Source organism: Gopherus flavomarginatus, chromosome 3, assembly GCF_025201925.1.
Source record: "Gopherus flavomarginatus isolate rGopFla2 chromosome 3, rGopFla2.mat.asm, whole genome shotgun sequence".
Taxonomy (NCBI): domain Eukaryota; kingdom Metazoa; phylum Chordata; order Testudines; family Testudinidae; genus Gopherus; species Gopherus flavomarginatus.
The window spans coordinates 210,722,270-210,740,366 of NC_066619.1; the positions used below are offsets into that span (position 1 = coordinate 210,722,270).

The 18,097-nt window shown below is 46.3% G+C and overlaps 1 pseudogene; it reads right to left on the bottom strand.

Annotated features, from left to right (window-relative positions):
• Nucleotides 1-1,167: 1,167 nt before the first annotated feature.
• On the bottom strand, nt 1,168-1,275 carry LOC127048542 (uncharacterized; annotated as a pseudogene).
• Between the last annotated feature and the right edge of the window lie 16,822 nt (nt 1,276-18,097).

The following is an 18,097-nucleotide window of genomic DNA, read 5'->3' on the forward strand; positions in this document are numbered from 1 at the left end:
CCCTGCCTGCCTCTGCTCGAACAAACGAGCTTTGTTTGTTCTTTAGATAAGCAGCTCCGGGAGCCTGGAGTTCACAACAAAACAGCAGAGTGACTGAACAGGCATTCTGGGATACCTCCGAATACCTTGGAGGCCAATTACAGTGCTTTTGATGGCCACACTGGCGGAGCAGTGCTGCATCACCAGCGCTGCAATCCTTATACCCCAGGCAGAGCAGGAGTACAGCCAGCGCTGCAGCCAGGGAGATGCAGCGCTGTATGTGCCCTGCAAGTGTGGACGGTGAGTAAGTTGCAGTGCTGTAAACCCACCACCAGCGCTGCAACTCTCCAGTGTAGCCAAGCTCCAAGTTCACTGGCGAATTAAAAAAAGGGAAAAAATTATTTTGGGTCAAACTAAAATGGAAATGTTTCAAATTATTTTACAAACTGAAAAGGTGGAAAAATGTTCTTTTTGGATTGAGTTATGTGACATGTTTTGTAAACTTTCAAGTGTTTTTTTTTTAAACTGATGTAGAATTGTTTTCTATAAACAAAACCAAAGGAATTTTTAAACAAAAGTTTAAAAATGAAAAAAGAAACATTTTGTTCAGAAAATGTCTAAATGAACTGTTTTGACTTGATTTTTGTTTGTTTTTTTTGGGAGAGAGGATGCATTGACACAAACAGAATTTCGCAACAAAATCCAAATTTGTGAAATGTTTGTATCAATAAACCTGCATTAATTACAACACAAATAAAGTTTCATGCAAAAAATTCCTTCCACCTCTAGGGGTGCCACCTTAAGACCCTGTTTTTTCCCCTTGGTTATTATGCATTCTCATTGATCTGGACGCATTGTGGCAGAAGATTCATTTTAGACTGGGGATCCTGAGTAGGGTAGAGTAGATGCTAGGCAGTTCTATCCTTTCCAAAAAGATTAAAGTTTTACTACTTCCTGTGACAGTGTGTGTTGAATGCCTTAGGAACAGTCTAATATCACAGCAGTTATAATAAAACAAGATTTATTCAGACCACAAAGAGAAAAACTCAGATTAAACAAAATAAAATGTGTGCATAAGGTATCTAGTTTTAAATACTGCATAAACTAATTCAGATAGGTCTGGTCTGTATCTTTTCCAGAAAACAACCTTTTTTCCTATTTTGTTCCTGTATCCTCTGTTCCTGTGGCCATTCTGCCTGTCAGAAAGACAAAATTGGGTAGAAACTCATAAATGTTCCTCTCCACAGAAATCTTTAGTAAAAGGCGATTGATTTATACGATCTGAAGAGAAATTTTCTCTCTTCCTCCCTCTTCCAATCACTTGTGTTTGTCCCTGTTATTGTCTGTAAACCTTTAGATAGCAAAGGTGTTAATTTGTTTATTACAATCCCAGGCATACCCCACAAAGGTATTAAGACAAGTGTTCTCTCTAATAGCTGCTTATGAAGCATCTATTGAATATTTTCCCAAATCCATTAGAGGTTATAATCACTCTTTTGTAAAAACAATTTGGACATGTTTAGACTAGAAAAATAAATTGTGTGTAAAGATGTGTAAAATAACACGTTAATCACCATATCTTGAAACACTAGCTTAGACCAGGGCTAGCACATTTATAATGTGAGTCTTTAAGCAGGAGTCTAACCAATAATCATAACCAATTCACAAGTTTTAAGATGCTAAACCCTGTCTATACTAGTTTTTAGAAGCATGTTTGTTAAAATGTGCTAGCTACTGTGTTTTTAAATATAACCTATTTTCCTGTTCTAGATATTGCTTTTGTGATTTTCCTGTTCCCTTTTCATATATTATAACCTCACAGCAGTTTTCCTCACTCCAAGAGCTCTTTTCTTGCTGTTTCATGGTTTGAAAATTTCAGTCCTGGTGGATGTGTCAGCCTGATTCCAGCTCACACTCTGCCTCTCTCTCTTATTTTATCCAGTCTGAATTATTGATAGATTAAAGATGATTTGTCACAGTAAAGATCACAATTAAGATTGCCTCTTATTCCTTAAACCTCTGGGAAACATTACACAGCAGGGGTACATGTACCGAAGGTATTTGCTATGAGGCTGCACTAAGGAAATATGCAGCAGGAAGGCTGATTTCTATTACTAATATGTCTTTGTGAAATTATCCACATACATATGACTGTGTACTCCTGCTAATTGTTTTTATATCTGGCTGGTTCATTTTAGCTTGTGATTTTTAGTTTACAATATGCAAATCAAACTGATGATACATTACTTTCTAATGTGTGTGAGCTTCCAGCCATTAAGAGTCAAAAACTATCACTCCTGTTGCACAGAGAATCTTCAGCTACATTCTCTCTTCTGCTTGATCTTTCCACATTCTCTGTTCTGTGCCTAAGTGAAGCATGTTTATTGAGCTGTTTCACAGATTATTACAGAGAAAATGAACAAAGCTAAACGTGAAATGGTATATCTGAAAACCAAACTGTTTTTTAATCAGAGCTACTATCATCAAAAATTGCACCCATTCCCTATTGGGCTGTGACGTGATCAGACGTACTAACAGAGGCAGGTTGGAGTGTGGTCAGTATTTGATCAGTCTAGGGTCAAGCCAGTTTCATATTTGGATGGGAAATCGCCAAGAAAAATACACACTGCTGACTCGCCTCGTGGGAAGGGCCTTGAGTTCTCTGTGATTTTGGTGCCCTTGGTATACAATGCCTCAGATTGCCTTTTCCATTTTAAAACAAAGGGATCATAGAGAAGATCACACTGGTGTGGACATTTTGTTCACCCCTAAGGAGAGAGGAAAATTGAGGCAGTATTTCAGGGGAAGCTGACTACTGTATGACTGTCCCTGAAAAAGACCAAGATCGAGGTCCACCAAATTATCTGTGTCATGGAGAGAAGAGCTACTGCCAGAATGTGAAGCCACCCATTAACCAAAGGAAGGCCTGTCACTGCATGTAAAGAGACAAATTCTGACATCAGTTATAACAGTATAAATCCAAAGTACCTTAAACTGAAGTTGTGGTGAGAGGTTTATTTCAAATAAAAGTTAGTAAAAGTTTTGATCAACACTTAAATAAATACCTGGCTTTTTTTAGGGCCAAATTATACCCAGTCATCAAGGGGATACATAAAATAGTGAGCAGAAGGTTGCAAGGAGCAATCTGTGAATGGGAGCCAGGCACAGATGCTGTTCCTGCAATGTCATGAGCATAAGGATGGCTTCCTGTTAGCAATCTGAGAGGCAACTGCCACCCCCAAAAGTTGTGGGAAGGAGGCATGGTATAGCCACCTCTGCACCAGGCACCAAAACTGGCTGCTTGGGCCTATTGGTTCTCCACCTGAGTTGACACATGGTGCTTCAGTTTATAATCTGACCTTTAGTTTATAGTTTAGACTGGCCTTGGACGTTCCTAATCAATTATTAGGCTACACGCACAATAGAAACTATATTGCAGGGAACAACCCTGAACTAGATGAGCTATGTAATACATCTGACTCTGTGATTCCATAAAACAGCTCAGATACTGTTCCCAACTTGACTTCTTTAAACATCATTAAAGCAATTTTAAAACCAGTTCAATATTAACAGGATGCTGGAGTTTAATATTCTCAGGATGGAAGAATCTATTGAATCAGTTTTATGTGAGTTACAATTCCATCAGATTCTAACTAGTACAAGTTGGAATGTACTGTGGGTTATTTTTCCAGGGATCCTCATAAAACACTGTATTTTAATCACCCTCTGCATCAGGTGTAATGACATTAGTCAGATGCTGGCAGTATTCAATGGTGATAAAAGAAAGTGCTAACTGAGAAGCTGATTTTTAACACAGGGAGAAAGATCAATCAATTTCAGCACAAAGTGATAAGAAAGAGGAAATGATGGAAGGTCTTAAGCAATAATATTTTACTGTTAACTATGTTCATTTCCTCGGCTATAATTTGTGGTACATCTCTATAAACAAATATCAGAGGGGTAGCCGTGTTAGTCTGGATCTGTAAAAGCAGCAAAGAATCCTGTGGCACCTAACAGATGTTTTGGAGCATGAGCTTTCGTGGGTGAATACCCACTTCATCAGATGCATGTAGTGGAAATTTCCGGGGGGCAGGTATATATATGCAAGCAAGCAAGAGATAATGAGGTTTGTTCAATCAGGGAGGATGAGGCCCTGTTCTAGCAGTTGAGGTGTGAAAACCAAGGGAGGAGAAACTGGTTTTGTAGTTGGCAAGCCATTCACAGTCTTTGTTTAATCCTCAGCTGATGGTGTCAAATTTGCAGATGAACTGAAGCTCAGCAGTTTCTCTTTGAAGTCTGGTCCTGAAGGTTTTTAGCTGCAGGATGGCCACCTTAAGATCTGCTATAGTGTAGCCAGGGAGGTTGAAGTGTTCTCCTACAGGTTTTTGTATATTGCCATTTCTAATATCTGATTTGTGTCCATTTATTCTTTTCTGTAGAGACTGTCCAGTTTGGCCGATGTACATAGCAGAGGGGCATTGGTGGCATATGATGGCGTATATTACATTGATGGACGTGCAGGTGAATGAACCGGTGATGGTGTGGCTGATCTGGGTAGGTCCTGTGATGGCGTTGCTGGTGTAGATATGTGGGCAGAGTTGGCATCAAGTTGCCTGACTCATCCACTCAGCGGTAAAAGATTTTAAACTTTAGTGGCTGAAAGCCTGTACCCATTAGAAAGCAACATTTTCAGTTACGTTTGCATACTGCAGATTTTAAAAAAAAAAAAAAAGCTAAAATGAGACAGCTAAATATGAAATCAAATAGCAGGACCATGTCAGACAGACTCATTTAGACATCCCACAAAATCCATTCATTCACACTGTCAGAAAGCTGAAGTGATTCTGAAATGAAAGGATTAGAAAATTGATAAAAGAAGGTCATGGCAAAGCATACCTGTCTCATTTCTGTGGTCTGACACATAATAACATTTAGCACATGTCATAGGTCATTGTGTTACACTGCTCCAGATTCTACAAAATTTTAACAAAGGATCTTACAAAAGGCAATGATAATATAAGCAGCCATTGAAAGTTAATTTGGCTGTCAGAGTGAAATTCACTCTGATACAGAGTATACGTGCAAGACCTTCTGCATCACTTAATGGGAACATGGAGTTTAAAGTCCTGTAGGGGGTCCTCTGAGTTTCCTATATACTATCTTTTGTCTTTCCCAAGTCAGGTACTATTCAATATTCTCACGAATGACTTGGATAATGGATTGGAGAGTGTGAGTACAAAATATGTATATGACACCAAGCTGGGAGGGGTTGCAAGCATTTAAGATTAGAAATCAAAATCAAATGGTAAATTGGAGAATTGATCTGAATTCAGCAAGATGAAATTCAGTAAAGACAAGTGCAAAGTACTTCACATAGAAAATTAAAAATCAAATGCACAGCTACAAAACGGAGAATAACTGCCTAGGTGGTAGTACTGCTGTGATGCAGTAGGGACTGTCTGTGTGGGGAGTGGGAGAGCAGGGGAGGACTTTAGGGGATGGACGATGCCAGAGCCTGTAACCTGAGCTAGGTAAGGGAGGGGAAAGGTCAAACACCTTTGCCCGGGAAGGGGAACAAAGGAAGGGAGTGGCAGGAGGGAAGCAGTTTGAGTTTGGGCTTGGGGCTGTGTGGGCGGAATTCAGGGTATCCTAGCTAGGATCCAAGCACCCTGAAAGCCCAGAAGGACTCGGTGGAGGGGTCCTGACTGTGCCTGCAAGCTCTGCTGTAACCTGTGTTCCTGTTGTCCAATAAACCTTCTGTTTTACTGCTGGCTGAGAGTCACTGTGGGTCCCAGGAAGAGGGGTGCAGGGCCGGACTCCCCCACACTCCGTGACAACTGGTGGCAGCGGCGGGAGATACTGCACCCCGTGGACGGCGCTTCCTGCAGTAAGTGACTGGGGAGCAGTAAAACGAAGGGGTGGTTAACCCCTGGGAGTGTGTGCCCAGTGAGAAGGACTTTGCAGTAACAGGGTCCCCCGGGGGATTGCAGCGAGCGGTCCCAGGGGCGGAGGAGTCTGCAGCTCGACCCTGGCAGAGAGGTGGTGACCTCAAGAAGGGCTGGTGCACTAGGGGTCCCCCTGGAAACCGTGGGGAGCGGCGAGCACCCCGGCCTGTGAGTGGTCAGCAGGAAGATGTATGCCAAGCGGCGCAAGTGTGACCTGGTGGAGCTGTGCAAGCAGAGGGGGCTGCACCCAGGGAGGCTCAGCAAGGACCAGCTGATTGCACAGCTGGAGCAGGGAGACCGCATGAATGAACGGAGCCCTGTCTCTGAGGGAAGCAGCCGAGCAGATGCAGCGCAGGCACCAGTGTCTGTCCCCGCTGGGAGTGGTCAGCCGGCGGACGAGGGCTTCCCGAGACCCCCCCTTCCTAGGCCTAGAGGAAGGGCGGGGAGGAGCCCAGTGTGTACCGAGGGCACCGTGACACCCCCGGCCAGCAGGGGATCTGCCCGGCGAAGCCCACCCCCCAGCAGGGGATCCTCCCGGCAACGCTCGGCATCCGTGGAGCGGATGCGGCTGGAATATGAAAGGGAGCTGAGACGGGAGGAGCTCGAGTTAAAGAGGCGAGAGCTGGAGGAGAAGGCGAAACAGCGTGAACATGAGGAGAACCAGCGTAAACATGAGGAGAACCAGCGTAAACATGAGGAGAACCAGCGTAAACATGAGGAGAACCAGCGCCAGCGTGAGTGGGAGGAGAAGGAGAAACAGCGTAAACATGAGCTGGACCTGGCCCGGCTGAGGAGCAGTGAGGCTCCAGCTGCGGTGAGTGAGGGGGGACCCAAGCCTACAAAGAGCTTTGATAAGCACTTGCTGCCCCGGCGTAAGGAGGGGGAGGACATAGATACCTTCCTGACGGCCTTTGAGAATGCCTGCGAGCTGCACAGGGTTGACCCTGCAGACAGGATCGCAGTTCTCACCCCCTTACTGGACTCCACAGCCGTGGAGGTGTACAGCCGACTGAAAGGGGCGGAGGCAGGGGACTACGAACGGTTCAAACAGGCCCTGTTCCGCGAGTTTGGGCTGACTCCTGAGATGTACCGGAAAAAGTTCCGGAGCCAGCGTAAAACCCGTGAGGTCACATACCTACAACTGGTCAACCGGGCGCAGGGGTATGCTCGCAAGTGGACAGCTGGGGCCCAAACTAAAGAGGACCTGCTTGACCTATTCATACTGGAGCACCTGTACGAGCAGTGCCCGTCCGACCTGAGGCTGTGGTTGATGGACCAGAAGCCGGAGAACCCGCAGCACGCAGGCCAGCTGGCCGACCAATTTGTGGACAGTCGGGCAGGGGATGGCAGGGAGGAGTCTCGAAGGAGCAGGCCTGCCTCAACGCAGAGAGAGAGTCATCATGGGACCTCCCAAAAGGGGCCTATGGAGAACCCCCCCAAAAGGGGAACATCCAGCGGCAGGTCCCTCCGACCCACTCAAGGGGACCCACGAGATATGGGCTGCTATCGCTGTGGCCAACGAGGTCACATACGGGCCCAGTGCCCCAAGCTCAGGGACAGACCAAGCAGACCCAACCCGCAGAGGGTGGACTGGGTAAAAACCCAATCGGAGGAGGGGCTACATTCCCAGGAAAGGGGGGTTGGCAACATACCACCTGTGGATGCTCCCGGTTCTGGGTTTTTGGTTTACCGGGTGGGCGCGGGGCTGCCCCTCCGGAAGGAGTGCATTGTTTCCCTGGAAGTGGATGGGAGGAAGGTCACTGGGTACTGGGACACGGGCGCAGAGGTGACGCTGGCCCGGCCCGAGGTGGTGGCCTCAGATCGGATGGTGCCCGACACCTACCTGACCCTGATGGGCGTGGGCGGGACCCCATTCAAGGTACCCGTGGCAAGGGTACACCTGAAATGGGGGGCCAAGGAGGGCCCCAAGGATGTGGGGGTACACCAATATTTGCCCACTGACGTGTTAATGGGAGGGGACCTTGAGGACTGGCCTAGTAACACCCAGAGTGCCCTGGTCGTGACTCGTAGTCAGAGTCAGCAAATGGCACTGCTCCCCGACAACGGGGAAGGTACTCGACCTGAGGTGCAGGACCCTAACTCAGGGAGCGGGGAACGCCCAGGGGCACGGTGCAGAGAGGCTGCGGCCTCAGACCCAGCCAGCAAGAGAGAGCCGGTCCCCATTCCTGTCCCAGCTGCTGAGTTCCAGGCCGAGTTGCAGAAAGATCCCTCCTTGCGGAAGCACAGGGACCAGGCTGACCTTAGTGCGGTACAGACCATGAGGAGAGGTTGCAAGGAGAGGTTCCTGTGGGAGAAGGGGTTCCTGTACCGAGAATGGGCTCCCCCAGGGGAAGTAGAGTCATGGGGGATCAGGAGGCAGCTGGTGGTTCCCCAGAAGTTCCGTCACAAGCTGTTGTACCTGGCCCATGACATCCCTCTCGCAGGGCACCAGGGAATCCGGCGCACCAGGCAGAGGCTGCTACAGAACTTTTACTGGCCTGGGGTCTTTACCCATGTCCGACAGTACTGCCAATCCTGTGACCCCTGCCAGAGGGTGGGGAAGGCCCGGGACAAGGGGAAAGCGGCTTTGAGGCCTTTACCCATCATAGAAGAACCTTTCCAGAAGGTGGCCATGGACATAGTGGGACCTCTCAGCAAGACGACCCGGTCAGGGAAGAAATACATCCTGATGGTGGTGGATTTTGCCACTCGCTACCCCGAGGCGGTGGCCTTGTCCTCTATCGAAGCAGACACAGTGGCAGATGCGCTGCTGACAATTTTCAGCCGGGTGGGGTTCCCCAAGGAGGTCTTAACGGACCAGGGGTCCAACTTCATGTCGGCCCTGCTCCGGTCCTTATGGCAGAAATGTGGGGTCCAGCACAACTGGGCCTCAGCGTATCACCCCCAGTCCAACGGGCTGGTAGAAAGGTTCAACGGGACGCTGAAGATGATGCTAAAAACATTTATGAACCAGCATCCGCAAGATTGGGACAAGTACTTACCTCACCTGCTGTTTGCGTACAGGGAGGTACCCCAGGAATCTACCGGGTTTTCACCTTTCGAACTGTTGTATGGAAGGCGGGTGAGGGGGCCCCTAGACCTGATGAGGGACGAATGGGAGGGGAAGGCCGCTCCCGAGGGAGAGTCAGTGGTGGAGTATGTCCTGACCTTCCGGGAAAGACTGGCCGAGCTCATGGGCCTGGCCAGGGAGAATCTGGCCCGAGCCCAGAGGAGGCAGAAGGTCTGGTATGACCGCACAGCACGAGCCCGTACCTTCGCCACCGGGGGATCAGGTGATGGTTCTCATCCCCGTGAGGAGAAACAAACTCCAGGCCGCCTGGGAAGGGCCCTTCAAGGTTATCAAGCAACTGAATGAGGTAAACTATGTGGTGGAGCTGTCAAACCGGGCACATCACCGTCGGGTGTACCATGTGAACATGATGAAACCATACTATGACAGGGGGAATGTGGTGTTGGCCGTGTGTGGACATTGGGAGGGGCAGGGAGATGACCCCTTAGTGGATCTATTCCCTGGGACAAAAGCTGGTTCCCCCCTGGAGGCGATTCCCGTCTCTGAGCAACTGACCCCGGGCCAGCACGCTGAGATCAGAGCGGTGCTGCATCTATACCGACAGCTGTTTTCCAACCAGCCTGGACGCACTAATTTGACTGTCCACCGGGTGGAGACTGGGTCACATCCCCCTATAAGATGCTCCCCTTTTCGGGTCACTGGTAAAACTGCCCAGGATCTTGAAAGAGAGGTCAGGGACATGCTGGCTTTGGGGGTGATCCAGCCATCTTCCAGCCCTTGGGCCTCGCCAGTGGTGCTAGTCCCCAAGAAGGATGGGTCAATCCGGTTCTGTGTGGACTATCGAAAGCTCAATGCCATCACCGTATCGGATGCCTACCCTATGCCCAGGCCTGACGAGCTCCTAGACAAGCTGGGAGGTGCTCGGTACCTCACCACTATGGATCTTACCAAAGGCTACTGGCAAGTGCCGCTGGACGCAGATGCCAGGCTGAAATCGGCCTTTATCACCCCTCTGGGGCTCTATGAGTTTCTGACCCTGCCCTTCGGCCTCAAGGGAGCGCCGGCCACCTTCCAGCGCCTGGTGGATCAGCTACTGAGGGGGATGGAGAGTTTTGCCGTGGCGTATATTGATGACATCTGCGTCTTCAGCCAGACCTGGGAGGACCACATGTCCCAGGTTAAACAAGTCCTAGACCGACTCCGAAAGGCTGGGTTAACAGTAAAGGCTGAGAAGTGCAAGGTGGGGATGGCTGAAGTATCTTACCTGGGCCATCGGGTGGGGAGCGGCTGCCTGAAGCCGGAACCAGCCAAGGTGGAGGTGATCAGAGACTGGCCTGCTCCCCAAACCAAAAAGCAGGTCCAGGCCTTTATTGGGATGGCGGGGTACTATCGAAGGTTCGTGCCCCACTTTAGTGCCATAGCCGGCCCCATCACTGAACTATGCAAAAAGGGGAAGCCAGACAAGGTGATCTGGACTGAGCAGTGCCAGGAGGCTTTCCGGGCGCTGAAGGAGGCTCTGGTTAGTGGCCCAGTTCTAGCAAACCCAAATTTTGACAAACCCTTTATGGTGTTCACTGATGCCTCAGATACGGGACTGGGGGCGGTGTTAATGCAGGAGGATGAAAAGGGGGAGAGACACCCCATCGTGTACCTGAGTAAGAAGCTGCTACCCCGGGAACAAAGCTACGCGGCCATCGAGAAGGAATGCCTGGCCATGGTGTGGGCCCTTAAGAAGCTAGAGCCATATCTCTTTGGGCGACACTTCACCGTGTACACCGACCACTCTCCCCTGACCTGGCTGCACCAGATGAAAGGAGCCAACGCCAAGCTCCTGAGGTGGAGCCTGCTCCTGCAGGACTATGACATGGACGTGGTCCATGTGAAGGGAAGTGCCAACCTGACAGCGGATGCGTTGTCCCGGAGAGGGGACCCTGAACTTCCCCAGGTCACTGGGCAGAGTGACCCCGCTCAGTTCAGTCTCGAAGGGGGGAGAGATGTGATGCAGTAGGGACTGTCTGTGTGGGGAGTGGGAGAGCAGGGGAGGACTTTAGGGGATGGACGATGCCAGAGCCTGTAACCTGAGCTAGGTAAGGGAGGGGAAAGGTCAAACACCTTTGCCCGGGAAGGGGAACAAAGGAAGGGAGTGGCAGGAGGGAAGCAGTTTGAGTTTGGGCTTGGGGCTGTGTGGGCGGAATTCAGGGTATCCTAGCTAGGATCCAAGCACCCTGAAAGCCCAGAAGGACTCGGTGGAGGGGTCCTGACTGTGCCTGCAAGCTCTGCTGTAACCTGTGTTCCTGTTGTCCAATAAACCTTCTGTTTTACTGGCTGGCTGAGAGTCACTGTGGGTCCCAGGAAGAGGGGTGCAGGGCCGGACTCCCCCACACTCCGTGACAACTGCTGAAAGGATCTGTGGGTTATAGTGGATCATAAATTGAACATGAGACAAAAATATGATGCCGTTGCAAAAAAGGCTATCATTGGTGGGTATATTAACAAAAGTGCCACATGTAAGACATGGGATATAATTGTCCTGCTGTACTCACCACTGGTGAGGCCTCCACTGGAGTACTGTGGCCTGTTTTGGGAGCCAGTTGTTAAAAAAGATGTGGACAAATTGGAAAGAGTACAGAGGAGAGCAACAAAAATGATCAAAGGTTTAGAAAACCTGACCTATGAGTGAAGGTTCAAAAAACTGGGTATATTTAATCTTGAGAAACTAAGTGTAGAGGCAACCTGCTAAGTCTTCAAACATGTTAAGAGCAGCTGTAAAGACAATGTGATCAATTGTTTTCCATGTCCACTGAAGATAGGACCAAAAGTAATAGACTTAATCTGCAGCAAGAGAAATTTAGATTAGATGTTATAAAAACCTTTCTAACTATAAGGATTATTAAGCAATGGAATAGGCTACCCAGGGAGGTAGTGGAATCTCTTTCACTGGAGATTTTTAAGAACAGGTTGGAGAAACACCTGTCAGGTATGGTCTAGGTATACTTGGTACTGCTTCAGCACAAAGGGCTGGATTAAGATGACCTCTCAAGATCCCTTTCAGTTCTACATTTCTATAATTCTATTAAACCAAATTTCAAAACCTCTTACATTGCTATGAAACACAACTGTCAATCTCCACTCAGCGATATTGCTGGATCCATACTTAAGCAGGTTCAGTAAACTAGAATTTCTGCACAGACAGTGCAAAAAGTCTCTGTGTTAGCTGGATTCTGCACACCCACACCAATCTCAGCAAAATTCTGTATTCCTGATTACTCCAGAGAGTCAGTTTCACCAGAAAGATATAATTACTCGGGGGGGGGGCATAATCTAGTCAGTAGGAAGAGAAACTTTCATTATGTCATGAAGAATGGAGGTCTCCAAGCATATAAAGAGGAGAGCAAAGGTTCTGACCTCCAAGAAGTAGGACTCAAGTACAGAATTTATTTCACATCCAGTGGTATAACAGGGCTAAAACATTTAAAACTATTACCATGTATCTCAGATAACAGATCTGGGAACTATTCCAAGATGACTGATGTTAGATGATTTTCAACTGCAACAGAGGCTAGGACTTTTCAGCTTGGAAAAGAGGAGACTAAGGGGGGTTATGATAGAGGTATATAAAATCATGAGTGGTGTGGAGAAAGTGAATAAGGCAAAATTATTTACTTGTTCACATAATATAAGAACTAGGGATCACCAAATGAAATTACTGGGAAGCAGGTTTAAAACAAATAAAAGGAAGTTCTTCTTCACACAGTGCACAGTCAACCTGTGGAACTCCTTGCCTGAGGAGGTTGTGAAGACTAGGAATATAACAGGGTTTAAAAGAGAACTAGATAAATTCATGGAGGTTAAGTCCATTAATGGCTATTAGCCAGGATGGGTAAGGAATGTTGTCAGAGGGTGGAGATGGATGGCAGGAGAGAGATAAATAAAAATAAAGTAAAATAAAATAAATAAATAATGATCACTTGATCATTACCTTGAGGTTCACTCCCTCTGGGACACCTGGCATTGGCACTGTTGGCAGATAGGATACTAGGCTGGATGGACCTTTGGTCTGACGCAGTATGGCCATTCTTATGTTCTTATATTCTTAACACAAGAGACAACATATAGGAAAACATTTATAACAATGAGCTTTTGTGAAATATACAGTAATAGGCTTAAAGCAATACTGTACATAATATGGGCTTTTTTATTAATATGGTCAAGATGCTATTAGAATAACAGAAGTCCTGTCATAGTAGAATGGTGACAGTATTGCTGCAATTTCTCCATTGGACTAAATCTTTAAAATAGGCCATGCATCAAAAAATACCATTTCCTTAAGCTTATAATTTCAATATTTATGAGTTAATTTGAATCCCAAATCAAAAAAGAGTTTCAGTGTGCAGCTGTAGAAAACAACTTATCCTTATCTTATGCATAACTAATTACTTGGAAAGGTTTGTCTGATTTCCTCTCCTTCTCCCCACATTTCCAATATGCATACAAGTCAGTAGCTAAATGTCTAAAAGATAAGCAATCCTCTTAAAACCTTCTAAATACCCACAAGCCAATTCAATTTTTAAGTAACAATATAACATGGGAAAATGGCAAACAATGGGTTATAAATGTGAATTCTTCTCACATTATAATGCTTATCAGTTGAAGGGACAATGTTGTTTTTTTCACATATGCAGTCATTCAAGGTTGCCCATTTTCCTTCACCATCTCTCTCTTCCCTTCCTTCATCTCCTTAGATCCACAGCTCAACTTTAAAAAAAAAATTTTTTTAAATGCCCCCATGTGAAATATAGGTGCTGTTTTAGTTTGTTAAACTGAAACAATGCTATCTGAAAGTGACAGGAAAGGAGAAAAGGCCTGATTTAAACCACTGTGGAAGTGGAAAAAGGGATAAAGGGAATTTGGATGCAGACATCTTAGTTTTCAACAAAATAGAGCAAGAGTCAAGCTAACTCTAACTCTAATAACACAAGACTTTAAGGCAGGGCCTGGATGAGCGGGAAGCAAGTGGGAAAACTGTAAGAGATGCTGTTTGACCTTGTGTTAGATAAGAATGGAATGCAGACTGTAGCAGGAATTATTGAGAAAAGTAAGATATCAGGAAGAAATATGTATAAACAAGATGCGGCTGTTGATCATTATTGTATGCAACAAAAGATATAATTGCTTGCCCTAATTGTGTATCTGGTGGAGACCTGCCTTGGGTGGGGGAATCCCTGTCCATGCACACTCTCCCCTTGCAATTACTTGAGAATAAACACTGCCTCTGACTTGCTGCAAACAGTCTAAGAGTGAAGACTGCATTTTCTTCCACACCACTGTTGACTTCAACAGGCTTTGGATAGGGCCGCTAAAAGATAAAATGTTAAAAGACAGCCTCGATAGGAGTCAGTGTATGTGCTTGAAGCTAGCAGTGCAAGGACACAGACTAAATGTGCATATACCTTATAGAAATTAGAATAATTAATTTTGAAAATAGTCCTGTTGAAATGTGTTTGATATTAATGGACTTTGAATCAAATTCTGTTCCTGGTTACATAATATAAATTCTTAGGCACTCAGAAAGGACAGTGATGAACACATTGTAAATTCCTACCTAGACAGGCAGATTGGATGATTGACAGATTAATTACTTGAAAGTCTCTTGGGGTCATTCCAGTTTTACACCAAGCTGACCAAGAACAAAATTTGTCCATGTGTCTTAAATGTCTACAATCCCTCTTAGTTTATTTTCTTTTTTTAGTCCATGAAGACAGTAGGAAGGGACTGGACAATTATCTATAGGGATGAGTGAACATCATAGAATCTGAGTCTACAGTTTTTTAGCTTTGCAAGACTAGTTGGAGTTAGCTGACTTATTTACAAGCAATTTTAAACTCAATTCTTCCCCCAAGGGTGATTTTATATTTAAATAAATGCTTTTCTAGTTAAAGAGAAACCTGTGATCATTTTTTCTATCCCTAACTCCAAAAGTTAGGCTGGCACAAATGGTTTGGCTGTAAACTATATATAGCATTGTGATGGGTGTACTGGGCCCTTTGAGGTCCTCTGCTGGTGGCCTCGTGGTCTTACCACACCCCGGCCCAGAAAAAGAGCAGTAAAGGTGAGTCTTCCAAGCCAGCCTAGAGAGGTTTCAGGGAAGCAGCCAATCAAAGTGCAGCTGTCCCAGTTAAAAGGAGCTTCAGGGCCTGAGCACCTCAGTTGCTGCCTGGGACCAGAAGGGCGAGGAAGAAGAGGAGATGAAATCTTCATCTCTGAGGTAAGGCTGAAGTGGAAGGGGCTAGGTGGGAAGTGGCCCAGGGAACAGCAGCAGCAATGATTATAGGAAGCAGCATGTGCTTGGGCCCCTTCAGTCAGCATAGGCTAGCACAGTTCTACTGCCCTTTACTCATACTATAAGGATGATAACATTTCATCACCACTGCATTCAATACTAAAGGGATTTGTAACCCAGTGTCAGCCACAATTGGTCACACAGCTCTGTCTGCTTGTACCCAGGAAGAATGGGTGTGATCATGTAAATACAGTCTGGTCCTGAAGCCTTTTCCTGCCCTATCTCATCACTAGCTGTCAGGGGAGAGCTCCTTCAGCCCTGCTTACACATTCTTCCCTTCTCCTCTGCTTTATGTACAGACTTGGTTTTTCATTCCACCTGCTTCATTTTTTATTCTCTCCCCTGACTAAGTGTCAATCAATATTTCAGTTTTAGTTAAACTTTCCAACTAAAAATGTTTCAGGGTTTGAAACTACACAAAACAAGTTTGTCTATTTCTAGCCATATTTATTAGCAGTGTTTTGATATTGAGGGATTATTCTGTATATCTTCACTGGAGCAGGAATTTACCAGTGATTAATGGACTGACATATAGAAGAGGATTAAGAAAGACATTAGCACTAAATTTAGGGAACAAAATATCTTTTGGGCCATGCCTAGCAGATTTTTTTTGAGAGATTTGAACTTATGGAGGATAAAATTATTTGATAATAATACATAATACATTCAAAACCCTGATTACTTCGTTATGGACATTTAAGGAATTGTTAATGCACTTTAATGTCTCTCTACTATCAATTTGTGCTTGTTGGATACAAAGGAAATAATTGAAAACATAACCACCAACAGTCTTCACTTATAATGTTCTATCTAGGGGATTGGACTTCTGGTAGCATACTGACTACTGCGTGGGCCTATTTTCACCCTGTTTAGCCTTGGAGGGATGTATTAAGATTGAGGGGAATGGATTCAGAGTTGTTGATGTCCTTCCACCTTGCCTCAGAACATGCTTTAATAGCACTGAGCCTTTCCAGTGGAGATGCGTAGCTACCAGTGCTGGGGGTTGTTGGTGGGGAGGGTATTTGCAATAGTTGTTCAAGGACAGTGGGATTGGATTAGGTGAGGACAGAGGTCATGATGGTTGCTTTGAACCTCTATAGCAGTGGTATCCCACTTTTTTTTTTACTCCCAAGATCACTTTTTGAATTGAAGGGCAACCCAGAATCTATCCTGCTCCTTCCACAAAGCTCCACTCCATTCACTGCACCGTTCCCCTCCGTCTTTCACTCTTCCCCCATCCACACTCATTTCACCGGGTTGAGTCAGGGCACTGCACTTTGGAAGGGGGTGCAGGCTCCATGCTGAGCCTGGGGGAGGGGGTTAGGGTGCAGGAAGGGATGAAGGGTGCAAGCTCTGAAAAGGAGTTTAGGTGCAGGAGAGGGATATGGGCTGGGGCAGAGTGGTTGGGTGCAGGAGGGGGCATAGGGTGCTGGCTCTGGGAGGCTGCAGGTTGGATGGTGGAAGAGAGATGCTGGAGCAGCATAGCTGGGCCTGCTCTAATTCTGGTCTTAATGCTGTCCGTTGAAGGGGGTGGCACTTACCTTGGGTGGCCCTGGCCCCACGCTGCTCCCGGAAAGGGCCAATGTACCCCTGCAGCCCCTGGGTGGAAACATGGCTGTGCGCACTATCCCCCTCTCTGCAGGCACTGTGCCCACAGTTCCCCATTCCCAGACAATGGGCTCTGCAGGGGCAGTGCTTGCAGGCAGGAGCAGTGCTCAGAGACCCCTGCCCCCGTTCCCCAGGCCTGCAGGGGTGTGCTGGTTGCTTCTGGGAGTGGAATAGGGCTGGGGCAGGCAGGGACCCTGCCTTCGCGGCAGCCCTACTGCGCCACTGGAGATCATGATAGACTGGGAGAGTGTCCAGGATTGACCGGTCGATCGTGATTGACCAGTTGATGACCACTGCTCTGTAGGTTGGGATAAACAAACATCTGAACTGTGGGACATTGTGGAAAACAAACTCCAAACATTCCAGGATTTCCCCCATCTTTGTTGAACATGGTAGCTCCTGCTTTCTGGCAGAACTGACTCAACCCCAGTATTTTCTGAGTGGATCACTTGATCTGAGGGGATAGAACCATTTTTGACTGCTACCCTTACATTCACTTTCAGGTCTGCTTTTTCCTTATAGTAACAGGCAAAATCACCTTCTTCAAAGTGTTTCTGACTTTCTGTGGAAAACCTGTTACCTACTCATTTCTCTTACTACTTATTCATACACGTCTTGACATGTGCTTGACCCTTCATGTGGGCATTTAAGTACTAAAGGATCTAATTCAGTGCTATGCTGCCATCTGTCTAAAAGTGCCCATGTCTGCTAGTGTGCCAGGAGTCAGGAAATCCCATCACATCACTCACAAGTTCTGGTTTGAATTTCCTTTTATAAAGATGAAAGTCAGTTTTAAAACTCAGTCAATAACAAAACTCCCAGTGACTTCAATGAGACAGGATCAGCCCTTGATTTTTAGCTCCAATATGTCTTTTAAATTAAGAACACAGCTTTTAAAGCTCTAAAGTTAACCTTTGGGATTCATTTATCTGAGGTTGTCTTTGTATTTAGTTCCATGCAGATGCAGCATTTTTAAAGTGTTCCAACTCTATTTAAATCTACTAATTCCTGTTTAATTCTGCAGGGAAATCCCAAACAATGATCAATTTCTGACAGTACAATGATTTCCACAGCAACAAACTCTGGTGTATCAAACATAGCATAGAACTTCAGAAATTAAGAGGAAGATGAGGGTGCAAGTTATCCTTTCTTTGGATAAAGCTAAAGTTTCTAATGATGGAAGAAGCCCAGAAA